The 26,481-nt window shown below is 50.3% G+C and overlaps 1 long non-coding RNA gene across 3 annotated transcripts; it reads right to left on the bottom strand.

The window, feature by feature from the left end:
• Window positions 1-394: 394 nt before the first annotated feature.
• On the bottom strand, window positions 395-4,142 carry LOC146396287 (uncharacterized). Of its 3 annotated transcripts, none has more exons than XR_014825831.1 (3): window positions 4,080-4,142; window positions 2,412-2,547; window positions 395-1,017 (listed from the first exon to the last, which is right to left on the bottom strand). It is a non-coding gene; the product is annotated as an uncharacterized LOC146396287 (long non-coding RNA). The 3 variants fall into 3 exon arrangements; XR_014825832.1 differs by lacking the exon at window positions 4,080-4,142 and adding an exon at window positions 3,339-3,464 and having other exon boundaries at window positions 2,412-2,528; XR_014825830.1 differs by lacking the exon at window positions 4,080-4,142 and adding an exon at window positions 2,769-2,995.
• Between the last annotated feature and the right edge of the window lie 22,339 nt (window positions 4,143-26,481).

The following is a 26,481-nucleotide window of genomic DNA, read 5'->3' on the forward strand; positions in this document are numbered from 1 at the left end:
ACCAGGAGGCACTCTTTTCTGCACAGAAGCCAAAGACAGCAGCCTTAAAATGTCTTGGGCCAGTTTGAAGAATTATAGGGAAAGGAGCAATGGTTGTAAGGAAAGCAGGGCCCTTAATTTTTTTTGGAAGTTGCTTATTATAATTGCGGATTCCATCATCATCTGGGGTGTGGGAACCCTTGAGAATAGAAAAGGGGATTTCAGAATTTTTAACGCACAGCCTATACATGGTGAAGAGACAGGAAATGCCATGAAACCTGAAGGTGCCACCAATGCAAGTTACACACTTGTTAGCTGACAGTGGAGCTTTGGATGCCATTTTTCAGGGCGAAAGGCAGTCTGTCTAAAGGGTAGAAGGTGTCCCTAGAACATAGAAACTCTGCACCACAACCCATTGACCGGAGACAGCTTTTAATTGACCATGGATGTTTGAGGCTAGAGTCTGGTGAAATTATGCACTTTTAATGGCAACTTGGAGGAGCTGAACCAGGACATGCGCTGCTCTTTTCTCTCTTTGACTCCTTGTCCATTGTCCTCCTCTACACACTGCAAGCCATCTGCCATAGTCTGTAACTGGTGACAACCGTGCAGATTTAAACTGCAGGAGAGGCATCAGGCTCTGCAAACTCCGCATTTCCAAAATCGCTGTTTGGACTGTAAGCTGACCAAATAGACACATTTAGGATTTGGGCTCCTGTTTCCCAGCCAGAAATGCAGGCCTGGGAAAAGATGCTTCTCTATCTTGACACAAAGCTTTGTCTTGACAATTCATTGGAGCGTTGAGAAAATGGAACACAGAAGTCTCAGAGTTGGTGCAGCCCAATTTGGAAGCACTGGGAGGCTCCACATCCATTCCGGGGAAAATGAATTATGCTGCAGGTTCCGAAGAAGATCCTGACATTATCAGGAGCTGCTCTCACTAGGGCCCTCTGGTCAGGACCAGCCAGAGGAAGAAAAAGGAGGAGAGAAGAGATGCTTTTCCGGTATCTTAGATCTTGAGTTGATGATGGGAGGGAGCTAGGTGAGAAATTTTATAAAGTTATAACACATTGTTACGATCCCTCACCTCGTCAGCTCCTGTCTGCTTGACAAGGACAATATCCCTTCAGGAAAATATGAAATAAAATGGAAAGTGGCCTCACGATGAAGTTACCTGAAGCAATGGCCTGATATGTTACAGAGTGTTGGGAGCAACATTAAAAAGGCATTTGTAACTGGCCACCTCCATGGCTCCAAGTGGAAGCTGATGCAGGCCTTCTCAGTCCCAGGGCTTTTGTGAGAGTTGGCCCCTCATGACCACTCTTGGCAAGCCAGGCCTGGGACCCTGGGGACCCCACCTGGGAAAAATTCCTTTTAAAGAGTCACAGCCCCTCTAACATGGACATTCTAGCAAGAGTCACGTCTGGGCAGAGGGTCAGAGGCATTCGCACCTGTGAGAGCACGAAGGAGGAGCCCAGCACCAAAGGGGGCTGGAAGTTGGTGACTGTCACCACAATAATCTAATTATTACTCTGCTCCTGTCCCCTCCTGAATAACTTTTTTATTGAAGTAGAGTGGATTTCCAATGTTGTGTGTCAGGTGTGCAGAAAAGTGATTCCATTATACCCCTGCATGTGTATATCTAGTCTTTTCCAGATTCGTTTCCATTACAGGTTCGTACAAGATGCTGATAGGTTGTCTATTTGATATTTAGTAGTGCTGATACCGTCCTCAATCTACCATAACTGGGCCCATCTGAATGACACCCAACACCCCTCCTTCCTGAAGGCTTTCCTCTCAAGCTGGATGCCTGTCAAGATTCCTGTGCTGTGTGACAGCCCTCTCACTGCTGGCCCTGCAGTCAGCCCCTTCTCCACTTCCTCTAGCTGTCCTCTCACCTCATCACCATCCACCCCGCCTTATTCCCACCTCATTACCGACCTCCCACTTCATCACATCTGTCACCATCCCATTGTCACCCTCCTCCTTCATCCCCATCCTCCCACCTCAACGCAGATCTCCTAACCACCCTCTCAGCTCAACTCCACCATCCTCCCACCTCATCTCCGTACTCCCACCTCATCGCTGTCCTCCCCACTTCATCACTGGCATCCTCCCACCTCACCACCACCCTCCCATTTCACCACCACCCTCCATCTCATCACCGACCTCCCACTTCACCACCACCCTCCCATCTCATCGCCATCCTCCCCATCTCACCACCACCCTCACATCTCATCTCCGTCTTCCCCACCGCCCCCTCACTCCCTCAGCACCACCACCTGCTCCCCACTGGCTCTTCTGGCGCCCTGGACGCCTCTGCCCCCCGCCAGGCCTCCTTCTTCTCCTCAGCAGTTCAACTGTCACCTAGAAAGCCCATTAACAATTCCCTGCTCATAAAAGTACAGTCTGGGAAATAAAGCAAAGTCTACCTTTTCTTTTCCTTTGTGCTTGGCCGGGTTTCAGTTGCTTGCAGGGCACAGTGCAGAGACACCACGCCTGCACTGCAGACCCCAGTTAGGGAAGCAGCTGCGCCAGCCATTAAAAAACTAAGGGTTCCTGAGGAAACTAAGAGCAACACCGCCATTCAAGATGGCAGCGGACTGTGAACTCGGCTGTGTGAGTCGTGTGCCCCCGCCTCCCGTGGCCTGCCGAGGCCCAGCCCCCCGGGCACATTGCCAGCCGAGGCCCCGCCCCCCCGCGCTCGGCCTGCAGAACCCGCGCCTCCCAGTCACATAGCCTGCTGAGGCCAAGCCCCCCGGCAGAGGGCCTGCAGAGGCCCCACAAACCTGGCACATGGCCTGCCGAGGCCCCGCCTCCCCGCGCGCGGCCTGCCGAGGCCCCGCCCCCCGGGCACATTGACAGCCGAGGCCCCCAACACCACCCCACCCCACCCGTGCTTGGCCTGCAGAAGCCACGGCAACCTGGCACATGGCCGGCCGAGGCCCCGCCTCCCAGGCACAAGGCCGGCCGAGGACCCCCTGTCAGCGCGCGGCCTGCGAGGCCCCGCCCCCCCAGGAAACGGCCTACCGAGGTCCCGCCTCCCTGGCACGCGGCCTGCCGAGGCCCCGTTCCCCCAGGAAAAGGCCTGCCCTGGCCCCGCCCTCGCCGCGCGCGGCCTGCCGAGGCCCCGTCGCCCCAGGAAAAGGCCTGCCGAGGCCCCGCCTCCCTGGCTCGGCCTGCAGAAGCCGCGACCCCCAGTCATATAGCCTACCGAGGCCCCGCTCCCCCCGCGCGCGGCCTGTCGAATCACCACCTCCCCGCGCGCGGCCTGCCGAGGCCCCGCCCCCCCGGCACAGGGCCTGCCGAGGCTTCTCCTCCCTGGCACTCGGCCTGCCAAGGCCCTGCCTCCCTGGCACATGGCTTGCCGAGGCGCCGCCTCCCCGCGCGGGGCCTGCAGGAGCCGCGCCCACCTGGCACTTGGCCTGCCCTGGCACCGCCGCCCCGCGCGCGCGGCCTGCAGAAACCTTGCCTACCTGGCACTTGGCCTGCTGAGGCCCCGCCCCCCCGGCACATGGACCGCCGAGACCCCGCCTCCCCGCACATGGCTGGCCCAGGCCCCGTCCCCCCAGGACAAGGCCTGTCTAGGCCCCGCCTCTCCCCGCGGCCCCCAGAAGCCGCGCCCCCCAGTCACATAGCCAGCGGAGGCCCCGCCCCCCCGGCGCAGGGCCTGCCGAAACCCCGCCTCCCAGCCCGCGGCCTGCAGAATCCTTGCCCACCTGGCCCGTGGCCTTCAGAGGCCCCGCCCCGTCCGCGCGCGTCCGGCAGAAGCCGCGCCCCCCAGGAACACAGCCTGCCGAGGCCCCGCCCCCCTGGCACCTGGACTGAAGAGGCCGTGCCTCCCCGCAAGGCCTACTGAGGGGGGTCCCCCCCCCACCGTACAGGGCCTGCTAAGGCCCCGTCTTCCTGCCGAGTCTGCCCCCCCCCCCGCCGCCACCCCACGCCGCCTGCAGTGGCTCTGCGCCCCACCGCCGAGCCCCAGCGCGCCTGCCTTGTCAGCTCGCCACCACCCCCCCCCCCCCGCCCCCCGCCCATGAACTGAGGAGACACTGTGAAGCTCCCAGGCCAGCCTGACTGCAGAGTGCGTGCTTGGAACTCACAGCCCCATCTTCGGGTGATGGAGAATGCTTTCCTTTCCTTCGCTGGGCTGGAGCCACGAGGGCAGGTGGCCCCTTGATGCGGCCCAGCTGGAAAGTGTCAGGAACACAACTTCCACCTGGTCTCTATGCCTACTGCTGGAAGCTACCGTGTCCAGCTCCCTTGGCCCATCCCCAGCTCTACCTGCAGTGGTTACCCTCTGCTCCCCGCTGCTGGCCGGGTCCCACCTAGGCCACCATCCCGGGGCCTCTGGCCGCTCACAGTCCCTCCCTGCACCTGCTCCCTCCAGGCCTCTTCCACGTTGTCCTCTGTCCCCCACAACCACACTGTTCCCACCCCTCCCTCACTGGTCCCCAGCTTCAGTCTCATCCACTCAGGTGTCCTTTCCTCCTTCTGGTCCCTCTCTGGAGCACACTGCCAGGTCCACCAGCAACACTCGGTCCCCATCTCTTGTTTGTTTTCTCTTTTCTCCACTAGAATGTAAGCCCCAAGCAGGGATTTTACTCTCCTTTCCTCTTTGCTGTGTTCCCAGTACCTCGAATAGTGTCTGGCGTGAGCTGAATGCTCCATAAACACTTGGTGAGTGAAAGGTGATGTGATGTGATGTGACAAGACAGTCCTGATTGGGAGAGGAGAGAAAAGTGACCAATGGTGAGCAGTCCTCAGGGAAGTGCTGACCCTTTCATGAGTGGGATGTTGGTGACAAGGTAACCAACTTGGACAGAAGACTCAGAAAGGTAGAGAGGGTGCCCAGGAGCTGAACAGAAGGAATGATGTGTTTACATTCAGACTCTCCCTGAGGAGTAGATGGGAATGTTTTCATTGCTCACCAGAGAGTCAAAGGGCATCTAAAGAAATTGCTGACAATTTTGCTAAGTACAGTGCTTTTCGCTTGGTAGATGCACAAGGCAACTAACATATATAGCAGCTACCAGCTTAAAAGCAATACTACCAGAATTATATAAAACTATATTTGAAAGTTTCCTTTAATAACATCTTGGGGTTTTTTTAAAGTCTAATTTTGTTCTGCAAAAGGGATGAGGTGTTGGTTCCTAGTAAAATAAGTCTACTTCCTCAATGTCTTTATTCCCATATACTAGATCTTATAACTACACTGGAGCTAAAAATTGCAAAACATAATTTCCACATTTGGCCGATAAAATCTAATGTACATTTAGAGTGTTTTACTTTACAAAGCCAAAGGAAAAGAATGTAGGTTATGGGACCTGGATACTTGGATTTGAAGAGTGTATCCAACATCCTAGCCATTCTGAACCTTGGTTTCATCAACTGAAAAATGGGAATCCTGTTGTGTCTAGAACCAGTATAATTTTAGTGACTAACAGCGTGTGCTACGGGTAGTACATGCTCCAGAGTGCTGCTAACAACCTATACTTTCTCAGTTACTAAAATCCCAAACAAAACGGCCAACCTAATCTTGATGCTATTAAACAATTTTTAGGGGTTGTGATGCTATCACAACTCAAAATTCTTTTAACTCTGAAAACCCAAATCATTCATAAAAACCATCCAAAAAGTTTTTCTGCAAATGAGTCAGCTTTTTAAGTGGAGAAGATATAAAGCACATATTGCATTATCTCCTGAATACTTTCATAAAGAACAGGGCTCCTGGAGTTCCCAATGTGGCTCAGTGGAAATGAATCTGACTAGCTTGCTGAGGACACAAGTTGGTTTCCTGACCTCCCTCAGTGGGTTAAGGTTCCAGCATTGCTGTGAGCTGTGGTGTAGGCTGCAGATGTGGCTTGCATCCCTCATTGCTGTGGCTGAGGTGTAGGCTGGTGGCTACAGCTCTGATGCAACCCCTAGCCTGGGAACCTCCATATGCCACGGATGCAGCCCTAAGGGGGGGGGGGAAACAGACAAAAACAGGGTTTCTGAAATGGCATGCAAGTACCTTGTTACACAATTCCATCCGAGTTTCTCAGAATTACATTATTAATTCTTTTTTTTTCAAAAAGGACATTAGAACCATAGGATTTCCCTAAACAAATGACCTTGTTCTACAGATGAGGACGTGAAGAGCAACTCCTCCCTGGTTGTACAAGCAAGACCTGGCACAGTCTCTAGACTGCTAATTCATTCCTCTGTCATCTGCATGATGGCTGGGGCAGCCAGTAAACCAGACAAAAAGAAAGCCATGGAAGGGAGACAGGCCAATAATATCTTCCAGATGAGTCTTGCCCACCTCCAGTCTCCTGACACAAGCATTTCCGTATTGCAGATCTTCTCACATGTGGCTCACCCACCAGCTGTGGATAACTCCCTGAACATGGGGCCCTGGCTCACCCTCCACATCTGCACAGCCTAAAAGGATAACAGGTCATGCACCTGGAGAAAGCATCACTCCAACACACACTGTAAGTGCCTTGCGAGGAGGATAAAAGCCAGGGCTTGAGGAGCCAGGGAGTAGGGAGCTCATTCCCGGAGTGCTCAGAAGAAGGAAGTGCTCAAGGGACAGGAAGTGTACAGTATGTTCTGGCTGGCAGAGGTCTGCCCTGGCTTCCACATGGTTCACCACTGGATCTTCCATCTGGTGGCAAGATGTTATTGATTATATATATATATACACATAGAGTTGGTTCTCATTAGTCACAGATTCCATATCAGAGAATTCACCTATTCACTAAAAATGTATTTGTCACCCCAAGTCAGGGCTTGGGGTGCTTTTGCTCATATGTGGACACACACAGAGAAGAGAAAAATTCATCTACCTACAAATGCATTTCCAGCTAAGGCTGAACAAAGCGAAACTCTGCCTTCTTGTTTCCACTCATACTGTAAGCAAATGCCCCTTCTCTGGTCTATTTAGTGCCACATTTCCCCACATTTTTGTGGTGTGTGTGTGTGATTTAACTCTTTCAAATGGCCCCCATGTTTGGTGCTGAAGTGTTGTCTAGGACTTTATGGGGGGGGAAATACATTGGTTAGATACATTTGGTTTACACATAGGATTACAGTGCAATTGGCTGTGAGTTCAGTGCCAATGAAACAACAGTGTATATTAAACAAGGTGTCTTTAAACAGACACACATATAAAATAAGCTTTTGTATTTATCAAGAGACAAAAAAGTGTGACCAGAGGCTGGCAGGAACCTAACCCTGAATTTCCCATGGGCGCAGTGGTTCAGTGTTCACTGATTCCATGTTTGTGGTGACTACAGACCCCAACCACATGACAATGAGGACTGAATAGGTATGTATATACCCATGCACTCATACATAGATATGCACTCATCCATGTCCGTGTAATGATGCAAACATGCGTGGGGGCATATGGCATGTGGCTCCAGTCATGGTTTCATGAAGAGACTGTCATGGTTCTATAACCTATATTGTGAAAGCAGGAAATTTCAGGAGATGAAAGTGAAAAAAGAAATGCACCAAGACTCTGTGCATAAACCATTCATCAGTGGCCTGAATCCAGGATAAGACATGAATGAGATGGGCCATTCCACATGGCTTTGCAGGGAGATTTTATATCTTCCTGATAACAACTCTGACTCCATCAGGCCTGTGAGAGTTCCAGCACACAAGCGATTTTAATGCACCTAGATGGTAATACTTTTCCCCAAATTTCAATATTCTAAATATTTTAAGAGTCACAAATTATTTGCTCCCAAACAGTTTATATGAACAAACTTTCAACAGTAATGATCTAAGCAAAATGTGCATCCCATGGGCATGACATAAAAAAAGAGGCTTTTCCAATTGTCAACCTTTTGAAGCAGCATTATCATCTTTGCAGTTCCCATAGCAACATGTTCCATTGCTTGGGTGACAGTGATCTTGTGCTAAACTAACTTGGAAAACAAACGGACATTTCCTCCTGAGTGTCCTCACATCTCACAGTTGCCTCCAAGCCATAGAGGGTTGATGTACCCAGTGCAGCTTCGTGAAGAGTTATGAGGACATTTCATAAACAAGTTTCCAGGATTTGGCCTGTTAAAGCAGTTTTCAACTTCAAGAGCTTTCCAACACGAACCACATCGCCCTTTGTGTTATGCCATGGAGATTGTCCCAGCTGCAGAACAGATGCCAAGGGAAGACATGCCATCTTGGGTGGATTTGCAGCAGTTCCACAAAGGACCTGAGGGAGAGGGTGGGATGGAAGATGCCCAGTCCTACCGTCACCAACTCAGGCAGCAGGAGCCATTCTGGGAAAAGTGGATGAGATGCAGCAACCATGAAAGGCCAGTTTCTCCTTCCACAAACCACGTGGGAGAGCCACAATGCAGGACGGTACTCCCATGTTGGTTTCATCCTATCCATATTTTCATGAGTATGGAATCTCATAAGGGAAGGTCTCATACATGCACAGGGGTGGAAGAGATAGTTATAGGAGTGGAGGGGCTATTTTAAAGTACATTTTAGCCCAGAAACCTAGAAAGGGCTCCATGCTTTCTCCCAATGCCTCTCACAACTGGCTTGTTTGAATGACACATGTAGTCAGGACATTTCTTGAGAAAAAGTGGAATGTAGAGAATGGAATGTCAGTCAGTGGATTTGCAGGCACAGACACACTGTCCTAGTGCATATTTTTCTCCTGAAATAATCAAATATAATTTAGGCACTTTATAATTAACCCAAAGGGGGCTTTTAACAAAGAGCACAGAGCTCTAAGTTGAAAACGTACACTTGCAGAGTGTGTCCAAAGCCAACTTTGTTTTTCAAAAGGAAAATGTGTCCTCTCACTGCTTGAATTCAACCAGAAGGATGTGAACCAGGCATAGAGAAGGAGGCCTGGCCTCTCGGGTCCCTGAGATAGTGTAAGGCTGAGTCCTATGGGAGAAGACAGGGTCTCATCTCTCAAATTGTAATGGTTAGAGAAGCCAACTGGTGGACTTTTAAATAATTATAAAGGAAAGAGAAATAATTTGAGAATAAGGCAAGAAACTATAATGAAATCCTAAAACCTGATAGAGACCATACACTCCATGTGAAGGCTAGAATGAGCAGTTCCAAATCGCAGAGGGCTAAAGAAGGCGGGGAGCCTTCTCACACCTGCTAGAACTTGTCACACTTCAGGCTATGTTTTCTCTGCAGAGGAGAAGTAGCAATACTACAGGACCGAGGAAGGTGGAAGGCACCTCCCCTTCCTAGTACCGAGTACTGTGACTTCCTCCTTGATTTCTGTTTCCAGTGACTCAGCCAGTCCTAAAAGGCTCCTGCATACTGAGTGCCCAAGACATTGCAAATAAAATCAGACTCCATGGTGGTGCATCACTGGGCCTCAGGGTCCAGTGTGCTAGCTTTTGCTTCCCTAAAAGCCAAGATCATTGCTATGAGCCTAGGTCATTGCCACAAGCATACTTCAAAGCTTCTTCAGCATTCTTGCCTCTTCAATACCTCACTCAGTCTGTCTATTCAGACACTATTCAGCGATGCAATATATGAGCCATATCTTTGACATACACCACAGCTCACGGCAACACTGGATCCCCCACCCAGTGAGCAAGGCCAGGGATAGAACCCGAATCCTCATGGATACTAGCTGGATTTGGTTCTGCTGTGCCACAATGGGAACTCCCTGAAACCCAGGTTTATATCCTGTTAGATTCTCATTCTTACACTTTTTCTCTTGGTATGCATTCATGTTCATATTCTCCCTCTGTCTCTCTCAAAAAAAAAAAAAAAAAAAAAGGAAAAAAGAAGGAAAAAAAGGAGTTCCCATCATGGCTCAGGGTCCACTGAACAACATCCAAGAGGAGACAGGTTTGAGCCTTGAGCTTGTTCAGTGGGTTAAGGATCCAGCGTTGCCATGAGCTGTGTTGTAGGTCTCAGATGTGGCTTTGATCCTGCATTGCTGTGGCTGTGGTGTGAGCTGGCAGGTATAGTTGGGAATTCCCTGAAACCCAGGTTTATATCCTGTTAGATTCTCATTCTTACTCTTTTTCCCTTGGTATGCATTCATGCATTCATGTTCATATTCTCCCTCTCTCTCTCAAAAAAAAAAAAAAAAAGGAAAAAGAAAGAAAAAAGGGGTTCCCATCATGGCTCAGTGTCCTCTGACCAACATCCATGAGGACACAGGTTTGAGCCTTGAGCTTGTCCAGTGGGTTAAGGATCCAGCGTTGCCATGAGCTGTGTTGTAGGTCTCAGATGTGGCTTTGATCCTGCATTGCTGTGGCTGTGGTGTGAGCTGGCAGGTATAGTTCCAATTTGACGCCTAGCCTGAGAACCTCCATATGCTGCGAGTATGGCCCTGGAAAAAAGAAAAAACAACAAACAAATGTATATACATACTTTCTGTTTAAAATATATATGTTTTAGGGCCTCTAGGAAGTTCCCAGGCTAGGGGTTGAAACGGAGCTGCAGCTGCCAGCCTATGCCACAGCCACAGCAACAGCAATGCTGGATCCCAGCCACAATGGCAACCCATGCGGCAGCTTGCAGTGATGCTACATTTTGATCCTTAATCCACTGAGCAAGGCCAGGGATAGATCCCACATCTTCATGGACCCTGTCGGGTTCTTAACCCACTGAGCCAATTTAAAGTATGGAATTCCTGAAGTCCATACTTTAAAATCCATACTTTTTATTCAAACTTCCTTAGTTTTCACCTCATGTGTTTTTTCTGTTCTAGTATTCCATCTATGATACCAAGTTACTTTTAGTTGCCATACCTCCTTAGGCCCCTCTTGGGCTGTGACAATTTCTCAGACACCTTGTTTTTGATGACCTTGACAGTTTTGAGGATGCTGGTCACTTAGTTTGTAGAATGTCCCCCGCTTGGAATATGCCTGATGTTTCTTCATGATTAGATGGAGTTTATGGACTTTGGGGAGAAGATCACAGAGGTAAAGTGCCATTCTCTTCACATATCAATGATACACATACTCTAGGAAGGACTTAGCACTTGTGTTGTTGACCTTGACTCCTGTTAGATTTTTCCACTGTCTTTTTATTCCCTTTCTATATTGTCCTTTTTAACAACATGACATGATAATCAGTCTACAGTTAAAAGCAGGAAATTGTGCTGCACGTCCTGAGAACAGAGTACCTACATAAGTTATTTGGAATTCTTCTGTACAATATATTTTTATTATCCCTTATTGATTGACTGAATGATTAATTTAGTCATTTATTGATTAATAGGGATTCATAGCCATTTATTTTATACTTTGGGTTATAAACTACTACTATATTACTTATTTTCTTGGTCAAATTGCTTCACTTTGGCCATTGGAAGCTCCTTCAGTTGGCCCATGTACACCTCATTTTTTTTTAGCAGTTTCTGACATTCTGTTTTAAATATTGTTTGCAAATACATTGAGAACCACTTCAAATGCCACAGTAGTTTTTTGTTTTGAAACATCAAACATCATTTTTAAAACCTCAGTGAAGGAGTTCCCGTTGTGGCGCAGTGGTTAACGAATATGACTAGGAACCATGAGGTTGTGGGTTCGAACCCTGGCCTTGCTCATGTGGCTTAAGGATCTGGCATTGCTGTGAGCTGTGGTGTAGGTTGCAGATGTGGCTCAGCTCTGGCATTGCTGTGGCTCTGGCATATGCCAGTGGCTACAGCTCTCATTTGACCTGTAGCCTGGGAATCTCCATAGACCACGGGAAGCAGCCCTAGAAAAGGCAAAAAGAGAAAAGAAAAAAGAAAAAGAAGGAAAAACATCAGTGGAGAATAATGTTATCCTCATCAAATATCAACACTGGATATTCCTCTTTTTCACTCCTGATATTCCATGTTTCTTTCTATAATCATTCCCCTTCTGTCTCAAGAAGATCCTTTAAGAATTTTTAGATTAGATCCACTGGAAACAAATTCCCTCCGTTTTCCTTATCTGAGAATGGCCATCTAAGGCACCGCCAAACAGACAGGGGTCTGTTCAGGCACAAAGGCTCTGTGCCCTCTCCAGGATATCAGGAGCCCCCTCAGGCTGGAACTGCACAGCCATTTCCTCGCCAGGGCACCAAGCGCTTGGGCCCTCCATCAGGACCCAGGGCCAGCAAGGTTCTCAGGGAGGCCTCTCCTCTTAGTGGAGCCCCAGGGCTGGGTCACGGGTTCAGTGAGGATGACGAGGAGCTCCCCATCCTGGCCTTCCTCTTGGGCCTTCACCACAGCCTGCTGCCCTGGGGGTTGCCACAGAGCCCTGTCCCTGCCTCGGGTCTTGTCTGCACTGCAGGGCAGAGGGCCCAGCAAGCTTCCCAGGCCCCCGTGCCCCAGAGAATGGGCCTCAGCTCAGGCCCCCTGGAAGCTGCCAAGTCTAGAAAGCGGGCTCGGTGTGGAGGCCTGGCTGCTGCTGAGGACCTGGCCAGGCCTAGGGCTGACCTGCGAGGCTCTGGGAGGCACACCCTGGCTCTGGGGCTGGTTGACCCTTCCCAGCCCAAAAGGAGCAGGTGTGACCCATGTGTCACACGGAGGAGGAGGAAGTGGCACTGCAGCCAGTAAGGAACGGTGGGCCAGCCCTCCAGGGCCAGTCCAAGTGGGCAGTCCCCATGGAAGCCTTGGGCTCCTCCAGGTCCTAGCAACCATCCTGGCTGCCATAGGGGTGGGGAGGAAGGACAGAATGACCAGAGCCAGGAGGGGGTGTGGGTGGGTGGGGTTAGGTGGTGGGGACTTGGGTCTGGGTGTGTGTGTGTGGGCACAGTAGCTCCGTTGCGATGGGGGATGTAAAACATGGATAAAATCGTTCTGTTGTGAAATGCACTTGGTCCACTGTCATCTTGCATGTGCCTGTGTCCTCAGAGATGGGTCGTCTGAGGACAGAGAGGGGATCTGCGAGGAACGAAGCATGTTTGAGATCCCAGGCAGTCTGGATCCACAGGTGAATGACTAAGTCTTTCCTCCACAGAGACAAGGATGCCCAGGCTGCTCCCGGGAGTACACAGCTCTCACTAGCCCCAGGGACAGCCTCATCATCCCTGTCTCTCCAGCCTGCTGGGCTAGGGGGCTTCTGGGGCATCGGTTCCATGCTCTGCATCCCGGAACACTCAGGGGATAGAGAGCTGCTTTTGTGCCGTTCAGCCCTCTGGACACTCACCGGTAGTGAGAATGGAGGCTGGAGGCAGCCCTTACCTCTAGAGAGTTTCTCTCTGCCTCTCTGAAGTGGCCACATGACAGGCTGGGGTGATCCTCCACTCCTCCAGGGTGTCCCGTGGGGGTGGCCTGTCCAGAGAGGAAAAGGCTTGGCTGTAGGGACAGGACTTTCTGCTTCGGTGCCTTGTGGGTGGGGGACCATGTTATCGTCTTGGTGGGATTATTGCCATGTGCTAAATGGTGGAGGCAGCGGCCTCTTAGTCCCAGTGAGGACAAAACAAAGGAGGGAGTGAGTGACTGTAATCTCATGACCTGTTAATGGCTTGGGGGGAGGTTCCATCATGTGAAGCTCAGTGGTCCCAACCTCACCAGCCCACTGGCATCCACCCCCAGGGAGCTTTTGATACAAGAAGACCTGGGACTTTTCGTGATCAGGGATAATTTTTCGATTGGGGTGAGGAGGGTTAAGGATCTTGGGTTGTCCCTGGGAACGTCTGTGTGCCACAGGGGCAGCCAAAACTTACCAAATAAAAAACAAGCAAACAAAAAAAAGAAAAAGCAAAATGCCCCAAACGCCAAAAATCTAGGATTAATGCCAAGTGCAGGCACACTTAAAGTGAGCCATTCACTCATGCTTTTCAATCCATTAAAACATGAAAGAGCAGGAGTTCCTGTGGCTCAGCTCTAAGGACACTGATTAGGATCCATGGGGACGTGGGTATGAGACATGGCATGGCTTACTGGGCTAAGGTTCTGGTATTGCCGTCAGCTGTGGTGTAGGCATGAGACATGCCTCAGGTCCTGTATTGCTGTGGCTGTGCCATAGGCCAGCAGGTGCAGCTTGGACTCGACCCCTGGCCTGGAACAGCCCACAGGCCCCAATGCAGCTGACTCAAAATGGAAAAGAAAAGAATGCAATAGAATTTGCAGAAAGGAAAGATGTACAGACCATCACCAAATCGTATTTTAGGGAGATCCCATTATGGCTCAGAAGATGAAGAATCTGACTGCTATCCATGAGTACGTGGGTTTGATCCCTGGCTTTGTGCAGTGGGTTAAGGAATCCAGCATTGCCTTGAGCTGTGGAGTGGGCTACGGATGTGGCTTGGATCTGCCATTGCTGTGGCTGTAGTGTAGAACAGCAATGCCAGCTCTGATTCGACCCCGAGTCGGGGAACTTCCCTATGCTGCAGGTGGGGCCCTCCAATGCCAATCAGAGACTCCATCTATCCAGGCATCCCTCCATCCAACAAGGAAACAGTGGATTAATGGATGGCACATTCACTGCATCACAGAAATGGCCTCCATGCCCAGGGTGGGTGAAGGAGCTTCCCAATTTCAGGGGCTGGATTGGTGCAGCTTGTGTGAGACAGAGACAGTGGCTGGACACTCTTTGTCTATGACAGACACCAAGGGGAAGCTGACCCTCTGATACCAGGGAAAGGCTCATCTCCAAACCCCTCAAGGGGGAGTCAAAGCATTGGCTGAAGAAACCCATTTGACTTAGGAGGTGGGGCCCCTGGCCTGGGTTCTGCCTTTCCAATGCCATGTGTCTCCAAGACCAAGGCACCGAGTCCCCTGTGTCCCAGTCACAGACAGCATACATTCAGTGTCCAGCCTTTCCAATGGCCAGGCCATCGAGCCTTATTGGAAGGGCCTGTTTGGGTGGTGGGGATGAAGCAGTGTGTTCCAGAGGGGATTCGGGCCCTCTGGCTCACAGGTGACCTCTTGCCAGACAGGCCAAGCGACGCATCTGCAACCAGGGTGATTTCCCAGGCACTGCCTTCCTTCCTCAGATGGCAGGGATGCAAAGGGCTTGAAAGGGGGCACAGAGCACAGAGCCATCACCTACGGTCTCCTGACCGCCTCTGCCTGGTGGGGTGGAGGAGCTTCCTGTTGTCACAGAATCTATTGCTAGCATACCAGTCATTGGAGGAGTTCTGGATCCCCAACATTTTGCTACTCAGCAGCATGCAGGAGAGAGCAAGGATGGTCCTTGGAAGGAGCTAAGAGTCTTGGGTGAGGGGAAACTTGCTTATTTTCAAGAGGTGCTTCTTAGTCAGTCGGGGTAAGGATGCCCTTCCTTTCACGAAGTGCTTTGGAAGAGGTTTGACAAAGAAAGACTGGCAACCGCATGGGTTGGGGGGAAGCAACAGGCAGGGATGGAAATGTTGCTTGCTGAAGAAGAGAAAGGGCAGTTCTGACTTGCTCAAGACCACCTCCCTGCAGCTGGGAGGTGGGCCTTCTTCCTTGGGCCATCACGGTCCCTGCCAACAGCCAGGGACTGTGGCTGACAGAGCTGGGGAGAGCCTCCTGGTGCCTCTGTCGTCGGCCTTCGGAGCGTGGTGGCTGCACCCACAGCTCAGACCTGCCCTGGGCAGAGGAGAGAGGCTGGAGCTTTGCCCACTGGGAGTGCTGATCCCCCTGCCAGGGACTGCACCCGGCTCCTGCATGTCAGCCTTCTGGTGGTAGCCAATGCCCACATGGGACCACGGCCATAGAAAGCAGCAGAGCACTGCATCTGGGCCCCCTCCTGGACCCTGGCTCTCTCTCTACTTGTAAGCTGATCCAGAGAACAATGGGCAGGCGTGTCTGTGAACTGGCCCTGTCAGACACATCTTCAGAAGCCTGGCATTTCCATGTTCAGGTAATCCCCTTATGGTTACAGTGTAAGGGAAATAGGCAGAGAACTCTTCTGTCACAGTCATATTGGAGCCGTTCCTGCCTGGGATGTTTGGAGAACCTATAGGATAAGGAAACAAAGAGCCACTGCATTTCACTCCACTGGGTCCAAAGCATATGCTGTCCATTGCAGAACAATGAGAATGAGAAGAAAGGAAGCCTCCAGATATGTGGACATGGAGATGCACCCTTCAAACGACTCCATGCTCAAAGAGGCCTCTCCAGGAGATATATATAGAACGGTAGGCAAAGGAACGTGCAGTACCTAAGAGGTGGTAGGATCCAGACAAACTGGTGTTAAGAGGGAAGCAAATGGCACGAAATGCTTATAGAATACAAAAGATGCAAGGTTGCCCATCAACAACCTACGTTTTCACACAAGGCATTGAGAAAATACAAATCACAAAATACAACAAACGCAGGAACAAAGGAGCTCACGACAATACCCTATGTTCAGAGGGACTCTAGCCAAGGAACACTAGCTTGGCTTACTATGCACAACCATCAACTTTATAGGCTGCATGAAGACATTACTGAGGAAAACCTACATGGTCACAATGGCGCTTGCAGAACATGTGCCACGCCCATTCATGTAAGAAACGCTCAGAAGTCTAGGAAGAGAAGGACACTCCTTGAACCCCGTAAAGAACATCTCGACAAAAAGCTACACCAAGCCTCCTGCGTGATGGTGAAACAATGAACGTCTTCCTCCTCCATCCAAAACAGGTCAGAAAGTTCTTGCTCATTTTTCCTTTTCTACTTAGTACTGTAGCTACCAGCCAGGGCAGCATGGCAGGAAAAACAAAGAAAGACCTACAGATGAGACAGGCACAAACATAATTCTCCATGCTCATGGATAGCATGGCTACCTCCACGGGAAGGCCCACCGAATCTCTAAGACACACGGAAGAGATGGAGGTCACTTTATCAAAGTCTCAGTATACAAGGTCGACACAAAAACCTTCATCATGTGTGTAAATCCCACAAAAGAACATGGCACCAAAATGAAAAACACCATGCAATACACAAGATTTGCCAAAACCTTGAAGCATTTGGTTCCATCAGTCATTCTATGGCTGCAGCCACGGCATATGCAAGGTCCCAGGCAAGGGGGTCAACCTGGAGCTACAGGTACCATCCTACATCAAAGCCCCACCAACACCCGGTCCAAGCCACACTGCCGCTGGTGGCACCACTGGACCCTCATCCCACTGAGCCAGGTCAGGGATTGAACCCACATCCTCCTGGACACTCTTTCAGGTTCATCACAAACTGAGCCACAATGGGAAATCCGGGGATACATATTTGGGATAGAGCATCTGTATGATAAAACGAAACAAGGCGACAACAATGCGGACACCTATTATACTCATGGATGGGAAGACTCAACACAGAATACCGCCAAATTCCAACAGAAGTTTTTTTTTTTTATTTTATTTTGGCCCACATGGATGAAATTATTCTAAAATGTATAAAGAAAAGATAAAGGAGCCAGAACATCCAATATAATTACGAGAAAGCACATTAAAGTGGGAGGTTATTCGGCTTATGAGAACGCTCTATGGAGGGCAGCTTGGCATTGCTGGCGGGATAGAGGCAGACAGAGTTCAGTGTACAGATAGAGAATGCAGAAATAGATCCATAGCAATACACCAACCTGGGATGTTCTAATACGGAAGCTTAAGGGCAGTAGAGTGGAATAGGGATAGGGTTTTTATCTGATACGAAAATGAACTCATCAGGGAACATTCAGTGCAAATGTGAAATGTGTATAAATACAAACGATGCAACGTTTACCACACCTAAGAAAAAACAATTGGAGCAAACCTCTGGGTCCTCGGGCTTGGCAAAGGGGTCTTCCACATGACAAGAAAAACATTATCCCAAAAGGGAAGGAAAGAACAGAAAGTTGGACTTCATCAAAAGGAAAGAAAGGCCCTTCAAAACACACATGCACCCCAATGTCCACTGAAGCACCATTTCCAATAGCCAAGACAAGGGAGCAAGCTAAATGTCCATCGGCCGAGGCATGGATAAAGAGGATGAGGTTCATATGTACGGGGGGGACATCACACAATCATACAAGAGAATGGAATCATGAACGCTGCAGCAGCAAGGATGGACCTGGAAATTATCATCCTAAGTGAAGGTGGACAGGGAAAGACAAACATCGTATGATACCACTTCTAAGTGGAACCAAAAGAGAGGACACAAATGAACGTGTGCACGGAACAGAAACAGACTCCCAGCCTTGGAAAACCCGATGGGTCCCAAAGGAGCCAAGTCCACAGCAGGAGGGACTGGGGGTTTGGGACTGGCTTCTGCACACGGAGTACATAGAATGACCGGCCAACAGGAACCTGTGGTAGAGCCCAGGGAACTCTAGCCCACAGTTAGTGATAGTCGATATGGGCATAGAATCTGAGGGAGAAGGGGTGTGTGTGTATGTATGACCGAATCACTTTGCGACACAGCAGGAAATAGCACAACATGGTACCTCACTGTCCTTTCAATCAAACTGAAGATAAGTACATCAATACCGCTGGAATAGGCAACAACAACATCAGCAACAATGAAAACATAAGCGTTCTTCCCCATGACAGCCAAAACCCTACCCCAGACAGAAAACGGACCTCATCACATGGAAACATTTTCCTAGGTGAAAAGAAGCTACAGGTTTGGAGAAACTACCTGCCAACCACACATCTGACCCAAGTCTGGTGTCTCGAGGGAATAAGGCACTGCCAAGACACGACCATAACAGCGGGACCTATTCCACCAGAAAATGGGCAAACATTAGGAAGAGACAGGTCACCCACCATAGCACTGTGAGTCCTGAAGTCTGGGTCCACTGTGAGGCTTCCCAGGATCCTGGTGGCTACATGAGAACACTGGGTCAGGTAGAGGGCAGGAAGGGTTGCAACAACACTGCTTCCAGGAACTCCCTCGGGTTGGCCTGAGCCAGGTAAGCCGAAAAGGAGACATCAGGCTCCAAGTGCTGGAGGTGTGGACCCCTTGGGCCAGGCTGGCTGGGGCCCTTGGACCGAAGGCAGGTGTTCATGTGGGGGTGGGGGCCAGAAATGTGGGCAGTGAGTTGTTCCCATTCAGGCTATGGAGAGCGGAGCCGTGGGCATGCTGAAAGAGGGTGCTGGGAATCCAATGTAGGAGCAGAGTGCTGTGAGGCCTGGACCTCATCTCACAGCCTGGCACTGGAGCTCCTCTTTCAGCTTCCCTCTCAGTCGCCTAGACTCCGTTCCTTCAAGAGCCTTATATGCCACGGGCTGGAACCCCCTGCCCCATGGCCTTGGGTCATGGGCTCTGTTCCGGCTCGAGTGCCCTGCACTCTGGAAACGTCCCTCCCTCACTTTGGGGAGTCGATCCTCCTTCATCCCAACCCCAGGACTGATGTTCCTTTACTTTACAAAAGACCCTTCATCCCTGGCACTGGAGACAACTGCAAAAAGGGGCTACAACTCTATTACCCGAAGTTCATATGTGGAAGGCTTCTCCCCCAGGACCTCCGAACATGACCTTAGGTGGAGCAGTCTTTTCGTTGTCTTTCCATTGCCTACGTTTGTTTGTTTGGATGGGGCTGCTGGGGCGGCAAATGGAAGTTCCCAGGCTTGGCATCCGAACGATCCATCGATCGATCGGAGCTTTGGCAGCCGGCCTACGCCACAGCCACAGCAATGCCACATCCAAGCCGGGTCTGAGACCTACACCACAGCTCATGGCCACATTGGATCCTTCCTTTCCTGAGTGAGGCCAGGGATCGAACCTGAACACTCATTGTTCCTTTTCGGGTTCAGTTCCATGGTAACACCACCTCAAGCCCTGCAGCAGAGTTTGTACAGAAAGAGCTGAAATCAGGTCACTAAGGTGGCCCCTAATACAATAGGATGGGTGCCCCTATAGAAAGGGCAAATTTAGACTCTGAGTCCCACAGAGGGAGCTGATGTGAGGGCGCAGGCTGGAGATGGGCATCTGGAATCCAAGGAGAGAGGCCTCAGGGCCAACCCAGCTTGTTTATTCCAGGATCTCAGAAGGCTGGGCTCCAAAACGGTGAGTTGATACATTCTTGTTATTTAAGCCCCATTGCCCGTGGGAGTGGTGAGGGCAGCTGGAGCTAATCGATTCCCTCTGAAGGCCTGGGCACTCCCATGGCAGGAAGGAGTCTCAAGGGAAGACACCCTCTCTGTCCCCAGCTGGGCTCCACCAGCATCCCCACTCCTACCTTCCTCCTGGGACACTCTCCCTCTCATGTCCTCTCCCCTTGTCCAGGGAGTCAGATGGAGGACCCCAACTGAAAAAGGAAGTATGGACGACAGGAGGGGCCGTAGGGCCCCAAGGCAGCAGCAGGAGGAGACTTTCCTTTGGTTATTGGAGATTGCAGGCTTGGTTCATGGGGTGGCCACTGTTGCACAGGAAGGCCAAGATGGGGCCCTGGAAAGCTGATGGAGCTGGTGGGGGAGGTGTGGCTGTTTGCCAAATGGAGACTGGAGTCTGAGGCAGAGACAGGAGCACAGGAACTCAGGGGGTCTGCACCAGGCCTGCTGCAGGACCTCGAGCATGAACAGCAGCAGGGGACAGTCTCTGGGGGCACAAAGCCTGTGCCAGGCCCAGGAGAGCCAGCAGCCTGCAGAGACTGCGATGGGACCTGGGTGTGAGGAGGAGGGACTGTGGGCTCAGGGAGAGGCATGTGCTTCTGGATCTCATCGGTCCCATGGGAGAAGCAGGTGATATTGGTGAAGATGCTGGGGTAGGGGGCATGTCAGCCGTCTAAGCCCCAGCGGGCCATCCCCACGAGACACCTTGAAAAAGGGAGGTCACAGATGAGGGAACCCCCCTGGGACCACCCTCCGGAGGACAGGAGACTTAGGCTGCAAGCAACAGAGCTAGGTCAGAGGAGTCTCTGCCATGCACGGTCACTCAGTTGTACTTCTGGGAAGTTCCAAACCCTGGCATCCCATGGATGATGAGCCTGTGTAAGCCATGCAGGCAGGCACGGGCATCCTGATGGAGGAAGCTCCTGACTGACCCTCAGGACAATCACAGGCTTCAATCTATCAGCAGATGGGCCTCTGTGCCTGGAGAACCCCTGGAGGTCCAGAAGAAGGCACTGCACTGTCCAAGGCCAAGAAGGGACATATGTACCTACAGGGCCCAAGAGAACTGGTGTGGGAGTGGAGCCTGGCCAGCTCAAGCCCCTGCAGACCTCAGCTCTGGCAAGGCCCTGGGCTGCACCAGCACACCCCTAACCGGGACCCTCTTCCTTTCTCATTCCTTTAGACATCTGGTGTTCTCTCAAGGTCTTGGTTGAGCCTTTTCAGAAGATGCCCATACCCAGGCCTGTTGGAGGCAGCCGGTCTTGCTCAGGGGGTCAGTGGGGCTTAGAAGCAGAGTGGCTGGGACTTCCTAGAGTTAGTGCGCTCAGGGCTGGGCCATCTGGTGGGAAATCTCCTCATGTCATCAGCCAAAGGGAGGGTCTGGTCCTTGTGGCTGGGGGAGAGGGGCAGGGGCCATTGCCAGTTTCCAGGGCACCACAACAGGGAGTCCTGCAATCGAGGTTTTAAAGCAACAACTACAGGAGAGTGATAGCAACATACGGGAAGGACAGAGAGCCCCAAACAAGTTGAACCCAAACAGGCAGGCAGCAAGACCTATTCTGATGAATATGGCCAAAGGTAAACAGAAAGGGAGGAGGCCAAAGGCAGCAAGAGAACAGCAAGGCATTCATGATGAGGGAACCCCAATAAGGTTATCAGCAGTTTTCTCTACAGAAACACTCCAGGCCAGAAGGGGGTGGCGAGACCCATTGAAAGCACTGAAAGAAAGAACAAATAATCTGCCTCCTCCAAATACCCTATCCAGCAAGACTATCATTTCAAATTGAAGGGGAACTCAAGAATTTCTCCAACAAACCAACCCTGAAAGAGTACTGCAATACAAAACCCATTCTGGAAGAAATACTCTAAGGGTTCTCCAATTCAAAAAAAGAAAAAAGAAAAAAACCATTGGAAAGCAGTGACTTAGAGAAGCCAGCATACAGATCTATCCATGAAGATGTCAAAAACATAAAATGAAGTAAACTACATCAAATCATACAATGAGGGCCAGGAATGTATAAAAATGTAGATTCTTTGTCTAGTTTCAATGACCTGTTTGGTCCTATGTAACGGTCAGGCTAAAGTGAGCAGACAAACGAAGGGGTTAACATAACAACAAAACAGGGCAACCACAAACCAAAAGCCAACACTACATTCAAAAATCGGAAAAGGAAAGGACTCCAGCAGAGAATCAACGGAACCCATCCACTCAAAGGAAAAGAAAGAAGAAAAGAGAAACATAGACTCAATGGGAAAACAAGGCTTCAAATGGCAATCAAGAGACATCTATCAATGACCACGTGAATTGTTCCGGGACCGAATGCTGCCATCAAAAGACGCAGAGTGCCAGATTGGGTACCAAAGCAAAAACCTTCAATCTGCTGCCTAGACAAGCTCACCCGAGGGCAAAGGTCACATATAGATTGAAAGGGAGGAGATGTGAAAAGATATTTCATGCCAATGGACAAGACAGGAGATCAGGAGTAGCGCTGCTCATATCCAACAAAATCGCCTTTAAAACGAAGGCCTTCGAGAAAGGCAAAGAAGGACACTAGTTCACGGTTAAGGGATCCATTCAAGAAGAGGATACCACAGAAAAGCAACTCATGGATTTGCAGCATAGACTTGTGGTGGCCAAGAGGGAGGGGAGGGGGAGGGAGTGGGGTGGATGGGGAGCTTGGGGTTAATGCCTGCCCACTATTGCCTTGGGAATGGATTAGCAATGAGATCCTGCTGTGTAGCGCTGGGTACAATGTCTAGTCACGTTTGACGGAGCATGATAATGTGAGAACATAGAATGCCTACATGTATGTGTAACTGGGTCACCACGTTGTACAGTAGAAAACAAGATTGTATCGGGGAAATAACAATTAAGAGCCAAAGAGGACGCGGTATATACACACAATGCAATACTCCTGCGCCATAAAACAGAGCACCCTAATGCCATCTGCAGCAACATGGATGGAACGAGACCCTCTCATCCTGAGGGAAGGAAGTCCGAAAGAGAAGGACGACTACCATACGACATCACTCATATGAGGAGTCTCATATACAGCCCAAAGGAACCTTTCCACCTAAAGGAACTCATGGACTTGGAGAATAGACTTGTGGTTGCCTAGAGCGAGGGGAGGGAGTGGGATGGATGGGGAGCTTGGGGTTATTGGATGCAAACGACTGCTTTTGGAAGGGGTTAGCAAGGAGATCCTGCTGTGTAGCACTGAGAACGAGGTCGACTCACTTATGATGGAGCATGATAATGGCACAAGGACGAATTATACACGTATGGGGAACTGGGTAACAATGCTGGACAGTGGAAAAAATTGTCTCGGGGAAAGAACAATCAAAAAACACCCAACAAACACCCCACTAGAGGCAGTCATCAAACCACAAGAGCAGAGAACAAGGGAGGACGGGAAAAGACCAACAAAACCCAATCCGACACAGCTAATAACATGGCCATAAGAACATGCAGATCAAGAAGCACATTCAATGGAAATGCACAAAATGCCCCAACCGAAAGACATCGACTGGCTGCATGCATACAAAAAGAAGACGCATCTCCTTCTCTCTGGGTCTAGATCGAGAGCTCCGTCTCGTTCTCCATCTTGATCTCCATCTCGATCTCGATCCAGATAGGTAGAGGGATAGACGGATAGGTAGACCTGCTGTCTTCAAGAGACCCCCTTCAGTTTGAGGGACATATACAAATTGAAAGTGAGAGGATGCAAGAAAATATTCCTCGTGCGAGGGAATTAAAAGAGAGACGGAGTAGAAACACCCCCATCAGACAAAAGAGACCTTCAAATAAAGCATAATAATAAGACACAAAGAAGGTCATTACGTAACGGTCAAGGATCAATCCAAGGAGAGGAGATGGGAATTGGAAACCTATATGCACCCAATACAGGATCCCCGCAATGTAGAAGGCAACTGCTACAACCGTAAAAGGAGAAATGGACACTAACACAGTCAGAGCAGGGGGCCTTCCCACCCGACTCCCATCAACGCACGGGTCCTCCAGACATAAAATCAACAAGGGAACCCAGGCCTTCAATATTGCATTGGACCACAGGGCACTTCCTCCATATGTAGAGCGCTTTCCATCCCAATGAAGCAGGATACACACTCCTCTCAAGGGCACACCGGACATTCCCTAGGACAGATCACATGCTGCGTCACCAAGCAAGCCACTGTACATGGAAGGAAATTGAAATCCTATCCCACAGCTTGTAGGAACCCAACGCTATGAGGCTCAAAATCAACCACCAAGGAAACAATGGCAACAAACACCAATGCACGGAAACTCGACAACATGCTACTCAACAACCAAGGGAGTGCTGGAGAACCCAAAGAGGAAATCTGAAGATCCCAAGAAGCAAGTGACACCAAAGACATGACAATCCAAAGCCTATGGGGTGCAGCAACGGCAGATCGAAGAGGGACCTTTCCAGCAATACAAGCCTACCTCAGCCAACAAGGAAAACCACCAACAAACAACCTGGCCTTACGCCCAAAGCAACCAGAGAAAGACAAACACAAGGAAAGACATCCTAATGATCAGAGCAGAAAGGAAAGAGCAGCGAAGAAAACCATCGGAAAGATCCATGCAGCTACAACTGCTTCTTTGAATACATCCACCATATGGATAAACCCTTAGCCAGACTCATCAGGGAAAAAAGAGTGGACTCAAATCAATAAACATCAAAATGCATGCCAGCTTCCAATGGACATCCCAGAATACAGAGGATCAGAAGAGACTACTAAAAGCAACTCTATGCCAAGAAAACAGACTTCCTAGACGAAATGGACACCTCCTTAGCAAAGTACAATCTGCCAAGACTAAACTCCGATGACCTAGAAAAGATGACTGGGCTGATGCCAAGAACTGAAAATGACGTTGTGAGGAAAAAACTTCCAGCAGGCATTCCCGTCGTGTCTACATTGGAATGAACCTGACCCGTATAGGAGAGAAGGCAGGTGCAATCCCTGGATCCAGGATTGCCTTCAGATATGGAGCAGGTCCCATATGCAGCTCGGATCTGGCCTTGCTGTGGCCGTGGCTGGCAGCTGCAGCTGCAGCGCCAATTCCACCAGAGCCAGGGCATTTCCAAATGCCATGGGTCTGCCCTGAAAAGACAAGGAAAGGCCAACTCCCCCACTCCAACCACTTCCCCACAAACAAAACTATACCACCTGAGGTCTTCACATGCACATACCCAACAGGGGCCTGAACACAAACACCGACCAGTGGTACACAATGGCTACCTCGTAACAGGCTCACTACCACGAGCTCCTACACAGTCGTCTCACGCACAGCCCTTAGGCAAGGCCACAGCCCTACAGTACTTCTAGGCCAGGATTCCAGAACACACACACATCGCCCATGAGATTTCTTTGTTTCCAAACACACACACCTACCTCTGACATCCCTCCAAATACATACTACAGAAGCCCCAGGACCTCAAATACACACACAGCAACAATCGGCCTACACGTACTAATACACATGTACACGTCTCAAACACCTATGGACACACACAGAAAAATATTCCCAACCCTTGAACATACAGATGCCCCAAACACTAGACATGGTGCCACCTCTCCAGAAGACAACCGCCCTGCCAGGACACTGCACCTCTGTGGGTGTCAACTGCATATGTATTTCAGCCCTCACCCTCAATGTGGACACACCACCTCTTCGTACCTAGGACCTGTAGAAACACCTTGGCATTCTGCCAAGAAGCAACGTGGCACACTCCCAACACCTCCATACCATAGGAACACAACCTGGTCATGCATGTACCTGGTGATAGACACACAAACGAGTAGACACACGTAGGACACATGGACCTATCGCCAGCAAACCACATAGGAAATGACTTCCACATATCCAATGATCCTAGGACCCAGCTCATCCATCTGCAAACTCGTAACACATAACCACAGCACATATTTCTCACACCAAGAAATGCACGTCTCCCACGCCCCTGTGGAAACACAGAACCTCATCTCTCCAGCAGACACACACTTCCCCACGTCCCCACATATATAAGCCTAACATGTCCCTCCTGAAAACTACAAGGGCATAGCCCCAGCGAATATGCCTCCAAATGCCCATGCCCCTGGAATACACACTCAAACGCATTCTACACACAACTCTCCAAAACACCCAAGCAGACCCGCAATTACTCAGTACACGACACAAGTGCAAGCCTAGCACCCTACGTCCTTTCCTCCAAACACGCATATAACACACTCTCGGCATATCCATAAACCCACACTCCCCAAGGCTCCATCCAAGGGCATGCACTCTTCCAGCATGCAGAATCCAGAAGCATACCAATACGGCACCCCGACCTATATAGCATTCACCTGTCCCAGAAGATAGGCCGACTCACCCTCTACACATCAAAAGACACATGCATGGCTCTGGAACATGTACTACACACAAAAAAGCAAGGAGCCGTATGACAGGCCATGAACACACAAATAATCATCCTAAAGGGAAGGGCAGAGGAGGATCCTTAAAGAGCAGAAACCGCCCACGGGGGATGGGTTAAAGACAAGCTTTCAAGGGGTCTTCGAAATGGTCTAAAGCTGATGATC

Source organism: Sus scrofa, chromosome 14 (genome assembly GCF_054392235.1).
Source record: "Sus scrofa isolate SSC_HxYL_T2T_F1_AM1 chromosome 14, Sscrofa_HxYL_maternal_Yorkshire_Landrace_v2.0, whole genome shotgun sequence".
In the NCBI taxonomy this organism is placed as follows: Eukaryota; Metazoa; Chordata; class Mammalia; order Artiodactyla; family Suidae; genus Sus; species Sus scrofa.